Here is an 18,285-nt window from a genome sequence, read left to right on the forward strand (position 1 = left end):
GTGGTTCTGTATGAATTAAGAAGCAATTCATGTAAACATGATATAGTTTGAGGAGCAGAAAGAAACGTGCAAAGTGAAGTGGTGTACCTGCGGTGTTTCTTCCCTGCACTGTACAGCAGCGTGTTGCTTCCATCTCGACAGAAAACAAGATGTTGAAATGAGAAAGTATCACGTTATAATTATAAAGAGGGGGCGCTGCAGGGAGCTCGGCTCCCCTGAAAGAGACAGGAGCTCCCCGGAAACCTCACTTGAGAAATTTAGGGGGAGCTCGAAAATACTGTAATTTCTGGTACGACTAGTTTTTTTCTGTATAAATGTATATTTTTCTGTATATCTAGGTTGCTGAAATAAATAATAGGCTAATAGTAAAGCACCTGTCAATGTGTGTGTTTATTCACGCATAACAATTTCAGATAATTTGTGTCTAATAAACAAAACGCTGTCTATTCCTGCTGTGGACATCCATGTGTGGAGCTGCATGTTCATAACTGCAGCCTCGGTCTGGTCTGTTTAACAAAGTAACATTGCACGTCCGCTGTGCGTTGGCATTTTTATTGTTTCTGGGCGAGAGCGATAAAAAAACACGTTGCAACGATGAATCATTTTTCTGTTTCTTTGTTGTCCCGGGCTAAATATTCCCTGTATGAATTGAAATGTATTGATATTATATTCAGACGGGCGCATTCGTGTATGTGCGTGCATGCGTACAGCACCCTCCCACCCCCACCCCCCAAAAATTGGGCTCCGCTGAAAGCCATGGTGTAATTTGAACACTGATTTAGTGTAATTATGAAGAGAGTTTTGTTATGAGAAACTTATTCACACTAATACAAGTACAATTTCTGGATATAATGAGAACAAAAGGTGAATATAAGAAATATTAGACAGTCGGAGTGATAATAATTCACGACAACCTCCACATTCAGACCATGTTTACTGAAATATTTGTTCTGTTTACTGTTTCTGTCACTAACATATGTTTTAGTTGTATTACTACACACACAAACATCTTCAAAAAACATCCCAAATATTTTTGGATGATATGTCAGTGGTATGTTCTGTTGTTTCTGCTGCAAACGAGTGGATGAAAATATCAGTGCAGGTTTAAATCAATCAGGCAAATAAAAGAAAGTGACACAGAATAAAATACACCGCAATAAAAAAGACCAAAAGACTGAAATAAACAAATAAAACAGCACAGTTTAGACTCAGGAGGACCCCAACCTCCACCTCTGTATGTCTAAAGGTGGTTCGACCCCACAGCGTGACTGTGTGAACAAACGGTGGTCCTCAGAACGTGATTAATACAAGTTCACACACACACACGTCCACACTAGCAGAAACAGGTGTCTGCAGTTACACACACACACACACACACACACACACACACACACACACACACAACTCCTTCTTTCAAATTCCAACATCACACTGCTCAGTGTTCATGTTACTCTCACCCCCCATGTGAGGGTAACGTGGACGAGTGAGCGAGGTAGAGAAAGAATGCACACGGTGACAGGAAGCTGGCTCTGTCTCCATCAGTGAGTGTGTGAACAGACAGATTCCTCCTGCTGCTGCTGTTGTTCATCCAGATTAACATGTCACAACTCTTCTCCTTACGACATTCTGCTATATTCAAATGTTTAGTTATAGTTTACAAGTCGTTCACTCCTCCACAGATTCATCATCTCACTCCTGTAACTGTCAGACAGTGTAATTAGGTTTAAAAGGATCACATGGAGCACAGACAGAACAAACAATAATGGCTAAAGTACAACAAATGTTAAACAAAGGAAGGACATTCTTCAAAAAGGGACATAGTTTACAAATAACTTTTGGCTTATCTGATTGTAATAAAAATAATTTAGACAAATGGGCAGTTTAAATAATACTTTCTCTGTAATTCATTATGCTTACATTCAAACAAAATATGATACTCGTCTCCCAAACTGTAACGTTCAGTGCCGAAACAGGGCAACAGCGAAAACGAGGAATTGGACCCAAATGCAGACACGGAGGCAGAGCTGGTGAAGTCCAATGTTTTAATGATGGATTAAGGCTTACATGGATGGTCAGACAGGCAGAGATCAAAATCAGGAAAGTCAGTTCAAACTCAAACACATGCGTTAAGGATCAGGCAGAAAATCCAGTGAACAGGCAGGGTCCAAGAAAACAATCCAAAACACAAGGAACAAACACTAATGTCTAATTAAGGCGGGGCAAACAATCAAAACTGGAGGGAAACACAATGACAGGAAGTGAAGTTACAGACATGCAAGGAGAAACACAAAATAAAACAGGAAACAATCAACAGAAAAACATGTAACAAAAGAAAAAAATAAACTAGGGAGCAGAGCACGTCATGACACAAATGACTGTCATTACAAACGGTTGCAGATCCTCCGGTTCCAGAAGCAGAAATACTTTATTGATCCCAGAGGGGAAACAGCTGTTCACGGTCACGTCAGTGCACACAGGAATAGAAGTACTAAGCAAAAAATATAATACACTATCCTGCCCTTTATACCTTCCAGTGACCTTTCTGGTGTCGTTCACTCTAAAATTACAAAGAGCCTGCCTGTACCTTTGGTTTTCATACAACAGATACTTTTCCAGTTTAAGTTCTTGTTTAAATTCTACATAAATATCAAATTGAGCTCGACTCCTGAGCTCACTTTGCCACTTTTGCATGAACCGATCTTTCAGTCAGTTGATGTTACACTTTTGTGTGAGTCAGAAGACACAAACCACAGTTATCCAGTATCTGCTTAACCTGCAAGACCCATGACGACGCATATACACCTGTATTATGCAGGCTGAGCAAATAGTGTACCTGTGATGGGTTACCTTCTGTCAGCCTGCCCCAGTAGCCAATAATTCTCTTTTTAACTGCGACACAGAGTGGGCATCTTCCCAGCGCCCCATAGATCACATTATTGCAGGTTGTCATTTGAACTTTTAGGGTGTATGTAAGAAATTTGAGGTGTAGTTTTTACAATATATCTATTTTTTCAAACCCCCACACTTTACATGCATACAACATAACTGATGTAACTAACTTGTCAAAAATATCTAGTGTGGCATCTACAGGTAAATCAAATTTTCTACATTTACATGAAACTCTTCCTCCGCCATTTGTGTGTGAGATTGTGGTGTGTTATGCTAGTAGCGGGTAACGTAAGCGATGAGGAGCTACAGAGGTCTGGTGAGCTCACTTTTTTCTAACTCCACACCAACAGATCAAACTTGTAGTCTTCAGCCCCAACTGACGCTGACTCAAGTGACATCACTTGAGGACAGTCAGGGTTGTGATTGGAGAATGTAGCGAGCACACACACACACACACACACACACACTGACACTACAGGAACAAAAACAAGAACGTAACTTTGAAAGATTTTTTTACAGCTGCAACGATTTTTTATCGAATGTCCCGCAGATTTTGGGTTCGATCTGTGTTTGTGTATCTACGTAACTAATCTCTGACTTTTGTACTGATTTTTCGATACGTATCAGTTCATCTTTACATCTTTATTATCAACACACCAGGATCTGACGGTTTATACAGTGGGACCATTTTGCACAGAACTTTTATCCAGTGATTGATCAATCACTTCAGTCTGTCAGCAGGATTATCACTGAATTTCTTATTTACATAGAGGCAATGTTGTGTACATGCAACCCTTTACTCTGTACTCTACGTCTGTATTGTTCTCCAGAGGGTTTTCCCCGTCTCCATACATCATCATCTGGTTGTGAGCTTTCCTGCATACCTGTCCACTCAGTGCTGTAATCCAATAAAGATCCATCTGTCTCCATATCGGCGTCTCCTGCCTATCTGTCCGTAATATTAATAATGGAAACCGTTTTTTATTAACCTTCCTCATGTATAAATCCAGACTGCCTCCATCTTGTTGAACTTTAACACTGTTAAAGTCCTGAAAAGAAATCAGCTTTATGATTAGTGTTCAGTCGATTGACAGCAACAGGGTCCAACAAGGTTCAGAGCCGAGTGTTTGGTTAAAAGAAACCCTTCTGCTGCCATTGCCCTGCAGAGCTGCCATGAACAAGCAACAAGGTTTATTGTGTTTGTCTCTGGAGAACTGAGACAAAGTTCAGCTCTATAAAGCTGACTTTATGACCCACATTACTCCACAAGTAGTCATAAAGAGAGTTTTGTTAAAGAGTCTTTACATGCATAATTTCAACAGAAACCTTCAGACAGAAGCTGCTGCTTTCTCTCTCTGCTGGTTTTCATTTTCTGGGCTGTTAAAAAACTTCCTTCATGACACAGTTAAAGGTCACTGACTCAGACTGTAAAAGTCCCAGTCGGAGTCTAAACAAAAGAAATTGATTAAAAACTTAATGAAGCAAGTCTGTCCGTTAAAATCTTTTCGTTTATCTTCAAAATGTTGTTTTTTCATGCAGAAGTCTTGCTGTAAAGCTACGAGAGACCAAATGTATACACGCTGTAGCTATTTATGTCCCAAAGTCCTGTCAGAAACAACACGTTTAAAAGAAAAGTCATGAAAAAACATCAAATAAAAACCACCACAGTGAGGTTCGTCCTTCCTGCCGTCCGTCCCGTCCTCCCGCTGGACGTTTCTGTTGAAGGTCATGTCAGTAATTCAAATGACCTCGAGATAACTCACAAACTAAACGATGGCTGAGGTTGCCATAGCGACAGCAGGTTGAAGGTAACTGAAACAGTTTGAACCCGACATGAAATGATTCAGTTTGCTGTAACAGTAAAGCATGTGGAGGAAACGCCGGCTGCTGAGCTTCACTAAATATAATGAAATCTTGTTTACACTCAGCTGGAGCGTTCAAATGTTTTATGGTGAAAAGCAGCTGTTGTCAGGATTTCAGACATACTGAGGTCAACAACAAGAAACATGTTCAGCATGTTTTTCCCATTGTTCTGTTACATGTTTCTGTAAGGTTTATCTCCTGCATCTGAATCTGAATGAAGGAACATGTTTCTGGTGGAGAAATGTTGCATTCCTGGATTATACTTTTTTTTAGTTTTCCTAAAAACATTTAAATATGTCGTCAAATTCAGGCTCAGCCTAACGTGTAATTTGTGTGTAATTGTCGAATATTAACTCATCGTGAAACAAATATCGCAGAAACCACATGATGACGTGACCTTTGTGTCCTGGTTCAGTAGCTCTGATGAGAAATCAGCCAAATGTAATAATCCGTCACTGTTCAATGCTACACACTCTCAACCCTGACGTGTTGATTGATAACCTGTCAGTCACACGCGAAAGGTGACACCCGGGGACGAGCATGATTTAATATTTGGAAGCTTTGCATCGACATCGACAGCGTCTGAGCCACAAAATAAAGATGACTGAATTGAAGAAAAAGCAGAAATGTGTTAAACAGTTAAACGGCTCTTGATCCTGCATCCTCGTCACTGTTAACTCCAACTGTTAGGGCGACACACCGGCGGCATGTGATGCACGTCAACCCACTGACTTATTTCCCAACATCAACTCCTCAAAAACGCCAGAATTTGATCACGTTCACTCCCCGATGGAGACGTTCTGGCTGCAGGACGCCACCGTCCCTGTGCTCAGTGGACGACCTGCTCTACCTGCGGAGACACAGCTGCGTCTGATGAAAGTCAAATGACACGCACTGTAAACTGTGGCAGCGCAGCTGCAAGCAGCTTTCCACCATGAACACGACCAACTGGGTTTATTGGTCCACCTGTCCACGTGTGCCCACCTGTGGTGGGAGTCCAGGCGTCGTGGTGCCGCGGTGGCCACAGGCCTGGATCTCATGTTTCTATGTGTGAATGAAGCGCTACATTTATCAGCACACTCGCAGGTCAGAGGTCGCGGGTCAGAGGTCGCGGGTCAGAGGTCGCAGGTCAGAGGTCGCGGGTCAGAGGTCGCGGGACAGACGTCGCGGGACAGAGGTCAGAGGTCGCGGGTCAGAGGTCGCGGGTCAGAGGTCGCGGGTCAGAGGTCGCGGGACAGACGTCGCGGGACAGACGTCGCGGGTCAGAGGTCGCGGGTCAGAGGTCGCGGGTCAGAGGTCGCGGGTCAGAGGTCACGGGTCAGAGGTCGCGGGTCAGAGGTCGCGGGACAGACGTCGCGGGACAGACGTCGCGGGTCAGAGGTTGCGGGTCAGAGGTCGCGGGTCAGAGGTCGGGGTCAGAGGTCGCGGGTCAGAGGTCGCGGGTCAGAGATCGGGCTGGATGTTTGGACGTAAAGACTTTGACTCATGGATGTATAATAAGATCTGGAACATCAGTCTTGCTATCAATTTCTTCCAGTGGCCACTCGCGGTATTGCAACGAAAAAACATTTTCCTCATTGGCCACTAATATAAAAGAGACGTCTGTAAAACTGTTGACAGGACGCCTCGAACTGCAAACTAGGTCTATTATGACTCTTTCTATTATGGATTTTGAACTGTTGATGTTTTATATTTGTAAAACTTTCAACTCCAGAGACCAGAGTTCACATCCTGAATCTTGAATCTGTGGTTTAAACAACAGAAACACTTTAACGTCAGTGAAAGATGGTTTCAGTTAAATGTTAATAAACACGTCGTGTCTCGGTCACTGCAGACTGTTTCTGTATGAAACCGGACCAGGTCTAACCTGAACTCAGAGCTGTGAGCGTCTGAACAGAACCAGAACCCAGTTTCATGATGCTGAAGTCAGGACCAGCTGATGTTGTGTTGTAAGATCTGAGATTCCACAGAAAACAATTACGTTTCCTGCAAAGCGTATTTTCTGTTGCAAAGGAGGAGGGAGGGTGTTCTGGCTCAGATGGGGGTGCGAGGAGCGAGGGGGGGTCACCAGACCTCCCACTCAGTTAAATCTGATCCGAGCTGATTGGTCGGGTCAGGAGGACACGGTGTTCCTGTTCCACACACTAATCCCGTCCTTCCTGGCAGCTCAAACACTTTGGTCACAGTCACAGAGTCCTGAGTAATTAAGGAGAGAAAAGTAGCATGTTCCCACTGATTTGATCATCAGTTCATGACTGTGTGTGTGTGTGTGTGTGTGTGTGTTTGGGGGGGGGGGGGGTATTACCGTAATGGCTAGAATACAACACAAGTATTTCTGCTATAATGTTGCAGGTTATTTGTGAATTTGTCAAAGTTCAGACTATTTCGTTCACCCTCTTTGTTCTTGGGTGGAGACAAGAACCAGATATCTGAAGACCTGGACAAATAAAATCCAAAGTGTCTGACTGGATAGACACCAGAAGAGGGAGGAGATTTGGGTGAAGTGACCCTTTAAACTGAGCTAAAAGGGAAAAAAGTGGAAAAACACGATATATTAAATATCTGCACCAAATTTGAATGCACATCACCACAAACATACTGCTAATATATTTTTATTAACAGAGTGTATCATTTAGCCAAAACACTTGGTGTGTAATGAGTAAACGTGACACAACAGAAAAAATATATTTTGGACTTTAAATAAGAATATACGGACAGCTCAGATGGAGGTCAGGACTCGTCCTCAGGACAGGTGACCCGTCTGATGTGCAGAAGCAAACAGGACTCACCGTTAGTCCTGATCCTGCCGCCGTGTCTGGAGCTTTTAGTAATTAATGACGTTAACGATGATTCTGCTGCTGAATCACAGCTACGGGTATTAAATAAAGTGAAATCTGTATTTTCATTAGAGAGCGGCTTCGCGGCTTCTTATTTGGTGTGAGATTTGTTTGAGAACGTGTGAGAGTTGGCAACCCTGATGAAACTGTGTCAGTCTGTCACAGCGGCCAGATGTACCTCAGCATTAACGAGGAATCCTGCCCCTAAGCTAACGTACAGCATTAGAAACACAGCAGTGAGAGCTGGTTCCTGTACAGAGCGCCCCGGCCTGCAGGAGCGACAGCGGGTTTCTGTTTGTAAGGCTGAAGGTGGTGCAGACTTAGACTACGTGAGCTGTGCAGAGAGCGGTGATTGTGTATTTGATGAGGAACTTCGGTGCTGATAAACGAGCTGCAGAGTAACGGCACGATAAATGCAGCATGTTTCCCGCTTACGTAACACACAGCGACTGTCGATGTTTTCCACAGTGGGTTTATCCGTTCTTAGCGCCGAGGTTCAGGTGAAGCTGTTTTTTGGAAAGGTCCTGCGGTCAATCCTGCTAAAGCTGTCTGCCATCTCGGTACACTGCACCTCCGTTTGGTGCAATGAGCTACTACTGTAAGTCTGCTTATCGGCTCACCTACTCCCCATCAGGAACATTACGTTTAAAATAGTAACCATGAGAAGTAGTATTTACACCTCCGTCCAAAACAACAACACAGACTCTTTATGTAACCACGCCGTCCCCGGCCTGTAATCCAGCGCTCTCTGTTTGGAAACTCTTGTTTTCACAGCAGATTATCCAAAACTGATTCCTGAAAGGAAACAAGAAGCTTTGTCTCAATGTCTGACAGTTGGACTGTTGGAAAACCAGATTTCCAACATTTTATCTTCATGATTTCCTGAAAAGGTCATGTTTTCCGTGGAAACAGCAGTAAACAGTTTTTTGAGCATCATGAAGTGAACAGGAATCACCGGTGTGATGTGTTGCGATTTGGTCACATGAAGGTGTTTAAACAGATGAACAGCTCTGGTGAAGGTTACGGGTGAGTTTGGTTAACTAAAGACTGCAGTTTACATTACGATCAAATAATTCTAAAACGTTAAAACCAGTTCAAAGAAGACGTAACCAAATTCCAGCTGTTTGTTTTAGAATAAAGCTGCTGATTTTCTACATTTCACTTCTGAGGAAAAAGACACATTTTTACTCATGTTAGAGTAACAGTTCTCCAGCTGCGTCTTAACGTTCATTTAGGACTGAAATTGACAAACTCGGGTGACACGACAGACGCTTTAGCTTAAAGAGAGCAATTAAACGTAAAAATCAGGATCTCCCATCAGCGTAGTTCTGGCAGCTGAATTACTTCTTGCTGCTGAACGGTGCCTTTACTTTATTTCACTGGTAAGTTTGTCCACATAGTGGTTTCCTGTGTTTGCACGAGTTAACACCGCTAACCAAACACTCATTCACTGCGTCCTCTGTGTCACATGGTCATTCATTCACGTATTAATTATTCATTGCTGTGTTCACATCTTTCATAGTTATGAATTATCATTATAATTATTAGTTATGGGATTTGTTGGGCCTCTGTAATTAATATTATAAAGAGTTCGGTCTCGAACTGCTCTGTAGGAAAAGTGCAGTGAGACAACTTCTGTTATGAACTGGAGCTTTATAAATAAAGTTGAATTGAATAGTTGTGTGTGTGTAGTTAGTAGTTAAATAAACATTTATAAAACTTTGGTTATTGTGTGTATGAAATATTCCGGTCAGTAGAAACTTCAGATTGAGACTCTGCTCCTGAAATCTGTTTTACTTTTAGAAATCTACATTAAATCCTCATGTTTACAGCGGTGTGCCGACGAAGGGCCGACCGGGGGCCGCTAAAGCCGGAGCGGTCTGCCTGCAGGGGGCCGGTGCTCTCTGATGTTTCCATGGTTACAGCTTCAAGGGCTTCAGATTTGTGTTAAATGATGTTTTTCTGTGATGATGTAAATCAGAAGCTGACAGTAACTCTGCTGCAGCTACGCTCACCCGTCATCATTCGTTTCATCCGCCCACTGAGACCGACACAAACATCTGTGCTTCACTGTCAACGTGTTTGTCTGACACTGCAGTGACGCGTGAATCATTCACTGGATTTGTCTGTGAACAAAACAGAACAGGTCATTTATTCAGTATTAATATCAGAACTTTCACAAAAGACAGGTTTCAGCAGCTCATCATAATAAACATGAAAGATGTTCTTCTAAATATGGCTGAAGGTGTTCCTCTGGGCTCCTGACTGGGTCCAACTCTACTTACATCCAGTACCTACTCCTGTTTATTTCTGGGAATTTGGGCTGTGAAAAGTCCAGTTTACATTCGAGAACACATAATGCAAATTAAACAAAGAGAATGAATGACTGAAAGTTGTACGTTGTTTTCCAGCAGAGAGAGATCAGTGGCGTTCCCTCCAGTTTTCTCATCTTTATCAGAGAGAATGTCCCGAGCTGAGAAACTTCTCCAAGCTTTCAAACAAACACTTTGTGTTTCATCCAACTCGGATGACTAACTGAATTCATAGGCTGGATTTCATTAATTCCACACACGCCGTGAACATCACGTTTATGTTCCAGTAAAGCTATTAGACTAACAGACTCGGGGTCGTAGACTGTTAAGTTCGTGCTAACAGATTGGAAACAGAAGGCATAAGATATCACAAACTGAAACTCGTGCTTTACTTTCAGATGAAGATGACAAACCTTTGTTGGGACAAACGTCACATGTGGTGTTTTGCTGTGAGTGTATTTACTGGAATTTAACACATCTGTCTTCATCATTTTCTTTTGTAGTTCAGTTTGTCAATCTGTCTGAAACTGAACACACTTCACACTCTGAGCTGCAGAACATCAACAATGAACCCAGAGGGGATTTGGGGATTTGAGGGGACAACAGGAAGTGTATCTTTAATAGCGTGCTCCAGAACTCCACACACCTGGCGTCAGGTGTGTGTTCTCACAGCAAACTTAGCCTCAGGTATTATTGTGGCACAGGTAAGACAGACCCAGTCCTGCTCATGGTTAATGATTTTGTCATGGAAGTGAGTTTTTACTTAAAGTCTGAAATTAAATCCTCCGCTGGACTTCGACCTTTCAATCCACAACAGACAAAAACAGACGAAGGGAAACACGCAAGGTGTTTGAGCCGCAGAGTAAATAACGAGGCGGTCCAGGAACAGGATTGTGGTTTGGGACAAGTATTAATGTCCCCGTCATGGACACTAATGGCCTCAGGATCAGAGGCTTTGAGGCTCAGCTGATGCCAGCAGGCCCATGACCACACAGATTAACTGTTGAGTAATCTGGCAGCCAGATTCCTCCGTTTACTGTCAGAGCGCCTGAATCCGACGTGACCCTCAGCTCTGTCTGGCAGGATGGTCATTATTGTTTATGATGTGTCAGCTGGGGGACAGCAGGGTCTGATCCCTCAGAGGACAGCATAACAGAATGATCGTTTCGCATTACGCTTAACAAGCGCTCACTCCGCCCTCGTTAACTCGTTAACTCCTAACGAGATGATCCTGCAGCCACGCAGCAGGAGGGAAGGCACGTCAGATCGCAGATTAAACAAAACGTACTGCTGTCATTATGATTATTATTGTGATAAATTACACAATAATCTCAGGGCACGATGATGAAGTCAGAGTGAAACTAAAGGGGGAAACATGCACAATAAATTCACATGTACAAAAAAAACATGAAAAACAAAAAAATACAAAATATGATTAAAAGATGCTCTTTTTCAACGGATTTCATAGATTGTATTTGACACCTGACGTCTTTTAAAGAAAAATCAGATATCAGCTTTGAGAACGTTTTGCTTTAAAATGAAAATATTTGCAAATGTAAAAAGAAAATTACAAATAATTGTTGGAATTTCAGTTGTAACATTTTATATGAAAAGTTGCAGTATAACTATGTTTTCATTTATTTATTCATTTTATATTTGTGGTAAAATGGTAATGCAAAAGTGATTGACAATCAAAACACTCTGTTTACACATTCGATAACCGAAAAGGAGCAGGGAGAATAAAAATCTCTCTTCTGTCCATTACAGCTACTTAACAATCAATATTTACAGTAATATGAGGGAAAAGAATCAAGAACCATACACATTAATTCACCATCAACTAAGGAATGACATCAACTTCGTATTGTCTCATTCTTCTTTCTTTATACATTTTCCTGAGCTGAAAGATATTAGTACAACGCTTTAAATCATTCTGTAGAGATTCCCACAGTCTGACGCCAACCACTGAAGAACACATCTGCTCTGAAGGAGTCTGCGCTTCCTCATGCTTAAAGTTCCTCATCCTCGCAACTAAAAACAACTTCTGTAAATGTGGTAATACTCTGCTTTTTGCCCTTTGCATATGTCACAAGGTAGAATTGGACACATAAGATTAATTCATTTTCAGTATTAAAAAGTATTACATGTGGAAAGCTAATGTCCTTTTTGTCTGACCAGGTATTCCATTTTCAGGACATGTCATTTCATTTTGGCTTACAGATGCATATTAGTACAGGTTGCTGTCTCGCTGTGCAGCCAGTGATACAGAAAGAGGAATGCAGATCCTTGCCTGGTAAGGGTTCGTGGATCTGTTGGAAATGCCTCGGGGCCCCAGTTGGGGGGTCGGCCCTCATTCAATACAGCCGAGTGAAGGCGAGAGCTTCCTTCTCCCGTCGCTCCTCCCCTTGTTTAAGGTCATCACCGTACACAAAGCATTATAGATTTATGAGCACACGTTAGTAATAGTTGTTGGCATGTTCAGTTGTTTTGTGTGAAAGGAAGATATGTGTTTTGTTGATATTCTGTTGTAAGTTTCTGACTAACTCTGTGGATGTATAAGCTACATAGCTGCCGGAGAGTCCAACTGTTTACCCTGTTTGTCGGCAGGTAAGACTGTTACTTACCGTTACTATTCCCCTTGTTTAAGGGCTCAACACATAACTAATAATAATTCAACTAACTCTTTAAGTTTCAATAGTCCTGACTGAATAAACAGTCTGGTCTGTTGGTGTGTTTTTACTGCTCTTGTCAGTAATATAAGCAATGGCTTTATGTTGCTTTAGACGAGAATGCTTTTAGTCCCATTTTAGTCATTTTAATCCGTTATAGTTTTAGTCATTACAACTTTTCGTCAACTTTAAGTCAAATTTTTTTCTCTCTTTAAACTAATTCAATCAGGCTAATACAGGTATCGGAAACTGTAATCAAGGTGACTGTATGTGTTTCTTTTGAAAAACATGCCAGACAGTTAGGTAGGTTGTACTTACAAATATTACCATCAAAATCACACTAGTGCTGAAGCAATTAGTCGATTAAGCCCACCTGGCCTCAGAGCTTTGCTGTGTAATCTTAGAAACAAGTTTGACCAGATAGTAAGTGCAATGCATGTTCATTTCATTAAGATGTTTCTGGTAAGACAAGTGAATATGAATCAAGCATAATTACAACTTGCTTGTCTAAATATATAAATAAATAAACTCTATATCTCTTCACTATAAACGTTACAGCAGCAACACGTGATGTGCATTTGTGTTTTTCCCCATAGAACGCTAGGACAATATAATATGATATAATATAATATAGTAAAGCATTTTCACTTGTCCGACCAAAAAGTTTACTTGTCCCGTTGTCGAGCCCTGCATTTTGATTAGTTAATTTAGTGTGTGCATCTGTTGAAGAAGCCATTTGGCCCCCATGGCCCCCACCACCAGGAAAACCCACTGATAGTCACGGAAGTTGTTATATCGATGTAGGTGTTTTTTGGGAGTGGCTTTGCCTCTGTGCGACTATATAGCGCTGCTGTGACTATGACTGCGAGTTTTTGGATGCCTGCTGCTACATTTTACTGATACTGGACCACGGTTGAATCTCGATCTCGAGATCTCGAGTGACTGATCTGCAGTGAATCTTTCCGTTTTGCACTGATTCTGTCAACATCACGGCCACGGAGAATACAGGTAATCATTCAGGGGTCTTGCCTCTGAAACAGCGTATAAATATTGCTGATGTTGATCTGCTTATGGCTCCTAGAAAGAAAAAATCTTCCCCTAAAAACATGGCTGATTTTCTGGATTAAAAGGCTCCACAGTATGAATGGGATGTGACTTTAGGGTATCGGGATACTTGTTTGACCAAGAAGCAGTCTATCTTTACACAAGACAAACCGATGAAATGTTCCTTCGTGGAACTACACCACAAATTAGTTTTTCTGCCAGAGACTGGGATCATTTCAGAAACAAAAACAGAAACACAAAACAGAAAAAAAATGTATATGTTGAATATTTCGATTGCTCTAAATTTAGCATATGTTTTGTACAGGTGTGAGGACTTATGCATGGTGCACCAACTTACAACATGCCTAATTATTTTCCAAAATCCCAGGATGATGGCAACAATTAGTCCTGGGTGGATAACATTGGTAAAGAGTTGGGGAAAAGACATTTGACATTTCTTTCTCCTGAAGAAAGACCAGGAGACGATACCTGCAAAGAGACACAGTTTAATGGCGACTGTTTGGACACTCTGGACTACTTTGATCATGATACCCCATCTGATCCAACTGTTCACTATTTTATAGAGGTAACGACAGCCTATTATTTACACACAATGCTTCAGCAAAGACCTAAAAAAACATGTATCTATTGTATTTATATGGATGAACTGTACAGACAATCTCACTCGTGCACTGACATACTTCCCCTGCATTACATCAAAGGGCATCTGGGAGAAATTAAGCAAGAGATTTTTAATGAAAATTATGCAGATGTGCAAGCACATGTACTGGACTGTCTTGGGATCGTATCGCCTTCGACGTACGACATTTGAGACATTGCTGCAGATGCTTTGCAGAAATGTCTGATGAAACACTAAAACAGATAACTACAGTGGATAATAGGATGAATACTGTAGTTAAGGATTCTCTGAACATTTGGAGGGGAAAAAACACTATAGAATAATGGGGAACATATCTAGTCTGCAAAACTATGTCAAAAAGAAATATGTCATGTCGTGATGATGTAAACATGCCTTGGAAATAAAATACCAAAACGTAGACAGCAAGTGTTCATTTTTATGACAACAGCCATGGACGAGGTTATGAAAAAGATATACTACGCGCCAGAAAATGCAGGGAGATATGGCGTTAAACAAAAACTTAAAAACGCTCTACTTGACAGCACAGGTATTCGCTGTGCAGACTCTGATATAGAAAACTGGCTCTTAAAACAAGACACTTATACTCTTCACAAAATGGCTCCTGTACATTTCAAGAGAACTAAAGCGTTGGTGAATACAAGAGATTGGCAGTTCCAGCTCGATCTATTGGACATGTCAGCTTGTTCTTCAGAAAACAACGCGGTATGTTATTTATTAACATGCATATTTGTATTTTCAAAATACGCGTGGGCTCGGTGCTTGAAAAATATGGTAGTAGTTGTGTCTCAGCAGCCTTTAAAGATGTTTTAGATGAAGGTAGAATACCCCATACACAGACAAAGAGTTTGAAGCATTATCAAAAATAATATAATTATTCAATTCATCAAATGAGACTAAGGCCTCTGTTGTCGAACGTTTCAATAGAACTCTGAAAACTAAAATGTGGCGTTATTTAACAGCGAATAACTAGAAATGTTATGTAGACATTTTGCAAGACTTAGTCAGCTCATACAATCAGGGTTATCGTTTAAAATAGAAAAGATCTTACAAGTGAAATGGGCGGGATGGCCAGATAAATTTAACTCTTGGATTTCAGAAAAACAAGTCATTCAGTTTCTGTAGGGTTTTTAAGCGGACTACATACTGAGACCACTGTCTGACAGTACAGTTATGGTACACGTATTCTGGACCCAAAAGCACAATAACTCATGATTGACATTCAACTACAGGCTCATTTGTTGTGGGTAAGTCGGACTCATTCGTTGCTCTGCATTTGTGTATTGAGGGCAACAAAGTCGTTACTATTACCAGCCCTGATGACCCCCCTACTGTGCAGAGGGCCCCTACAGTACCAAGCACAACACCACAGACTGCACCAGAGACTGAGGTACAGGAAATCGGGTGTGCAAAAGGAGTTGTGTACAAAATTCAATTCAAAGCAGATGCTGAAAGGTACAAAGCAGATGCTGCAGATGCTGTAAGGTACAAAGCAGATGCTGTAAGGTACAACAGAAACTAAAACGTTCTCTGTGAGGCAGGCTGTGACTAATGAGCTCAAAGATCTACAAGAAAAGGGCATCATAGAACGTACTAATGCATCCCCATGGGTCTCCGCCATAGTTGTAACCCATTTTGTGTGTCACAAATTGAACTGATTCACCAAAAGTTGACAGGCTATGTTTTGGAAAGACATCCCCAAATTATCTTACAGGTATTAAATCACTAATGAAGCTGCTTTGACAGCCGTGGTCACAAGATGCCGCTGTACGACCTGAGCATGTCAAATCAAAGAGCTTTATTGTCTCCTCACAGTCCATCACAGGATAACTGTCTAAACTCCCATGCTTAAAAACTTATATGTGAGGACAAAAGAATTTCACGGGTGGGTTTAACGCAGGAAGCCTGTAGGAAATGCTATTTATGTGCACTTGGTCACTCCAACATGCATAACAGGCTACAGTCCGTCTGCCATCACTGATGAACCTGCTTATTATCTCTCTTAAAAGTAGTTTTCCAACATTTTTTTCAAATTCCTTCAAATCTACTGTAATTTTCAGTTTCAAAAATGCTTTACAAACTTTTCCTTTGAATCTGCGAGCTCCTGCGAGGTGAGTGCAGCTGCAGACCAGACTGTGCTCGCGCTAAGTACAAAACAAATAACAGAAAAACAATGAACAGATGATACAGCGTATCATGACTCAACCTTTTGTCCTCTGGAAACACTTCTGCTGTCGTTTTGTCTTTGCAGCTTGTTTTCTAAATGCTGCACATGTGTTGCAGTGCTTAAGATGGTTATTACCTGGTATAAGAACCAGAAATGGTTATTTGGTTATTAAGTGTGTTAATTCAGGTTATTTCATTCTGATACCAAGTCATTTGATACTAATTATGACAGGATGTTGTTTCAAACAAAAATGCTTCCTCTTACTGGTTTACATAAGAAGTAATTCCTTCAAGAAAAGGGGAAATGTTGTGTGGTATTGCAGTGTGAAACAGACGCTATAAGGGCGCCATGCTTTGCTTTGATGATCCTCTGACTTTCCGTCATCAGGTCAACACTTTAATGTGTACCTGCAGAACTAATGGCATTCCCATTAGCCTCAGCTAATGTTAGCATGCTAACATGCTAAACTAAGATGGTGAACATGGTAAATATTATACATGCTAAACATTAGCATGTTAGCTTATTGTCTATGTTATCTGTATGTTATGTGCTTTTGTTTATCTGGTTATGTTTGTTTTTCTTTCTCTCTTACAAAAGAGATCTTGATCTCAATGAGATCACCTGATTAAATACATGTTAGCATGCTGATGTTAGCATTTAGCTCAAAGTACTGCTCTGGCTAAGTACAGCCCCACAGAGCTGCTAGCATTACTATAGACTACTAGTCTATTTCCTGGCCATGAACTTTCCACAAACCTTAGACAGAATCTCTGCGTGTCAGTTTGAATGGTGGAAATAAGGAAACATTAATGAGTCTGAGGAAAGTTATTTATTTGTTATTAAGAAAACAGCTGAAAGCAGGGCCGAGTGTTCACATCCAAACAGGAGTCCAGCAGAGTTCCTCTGACCTCCGTCTTCCTCCACACACTTACTGGACCTTATTTATCCAGAGCTGGTATTCAATGTGTTTTACAATGTCCTTCTCATTCTCGCACACACAGTCATGTTTCCATCACTTCAGAGGACATTACATTGACTTACATTCATTTCCTGGAGACTTACCTTAACCCTAAACCAAGTCTTCCCCCTAACATTTAATGATTTACATTATGGGGACAAAACGCACATCACACACACACTGATGGCAGTGAGCTACCGTACAGAAGGAGCCGGGGATCAAACCACCTGGGATTAGTGGACATGGGTGATGCTGTATTTAATCAGGAGAGAATTTCACAATAAACACAAATGATTTCAAAAGGTGACTTTTAATGTGACGGGCTAAAGCACAAGTTTTCCTTCTTTATACGTCTGTAGAGTTTCTCTTCATGTTCTAAAGATTCAACATGTGCAGTGAAAAGCAGGGAGGTGTTTTCCCGAGGCTGTGCTGAAACTCTGCTGTGCAGAAAAGAATAATCATTCGAATAATAATCATATAAAAACAACAGTATGTAAAACTGAAATGTCAGCCGTAAAGAAAACAATACAATAACATGATGCTGGAATAGAAATAAGTAAATGTGCTGAGCAATGCAAAGATTCACTCGTGCAAGAACCATTATATGAACAGATTTGTTCTGATGTACGAATGATTTAAGAGAAGTTGTCACATTCACACATTTTCTTGCACTTTTATTCTGAAGTATGAACGAAGCTCACGAGTTCAGACGTGTCGTACGAGTCGAAACGCCTTCATCTGAACGAATTTGGAATATGATCCTGAAATTAACTCAAATAAAATATTTAACTAAAACATATTTGACACAATATTCTGTTCATCAGTTCATCATGGCTGCCAGCTTACTGAGAGGTTTTTTAAATTTTATGATTTTATTGGCAGCTACAG

Source organism: Siniperca chuatsi, linkage group LG1 (genome assembly GCF_020085105.1).
Source record: "Siniperca chuatsi isolate FFG_IHB_CAS linkage group LG1, ASM2008510v1, whole genome shotgun sequence".
In the NCBI taxonomy this organism is placed as follows: domain Eukaryota; kingdom Metazoa; phylum Chordata; class Actinopteri; order Centrarchiformes; family Sinipercidae; genus Siniperca; species Siniperca chuatsi.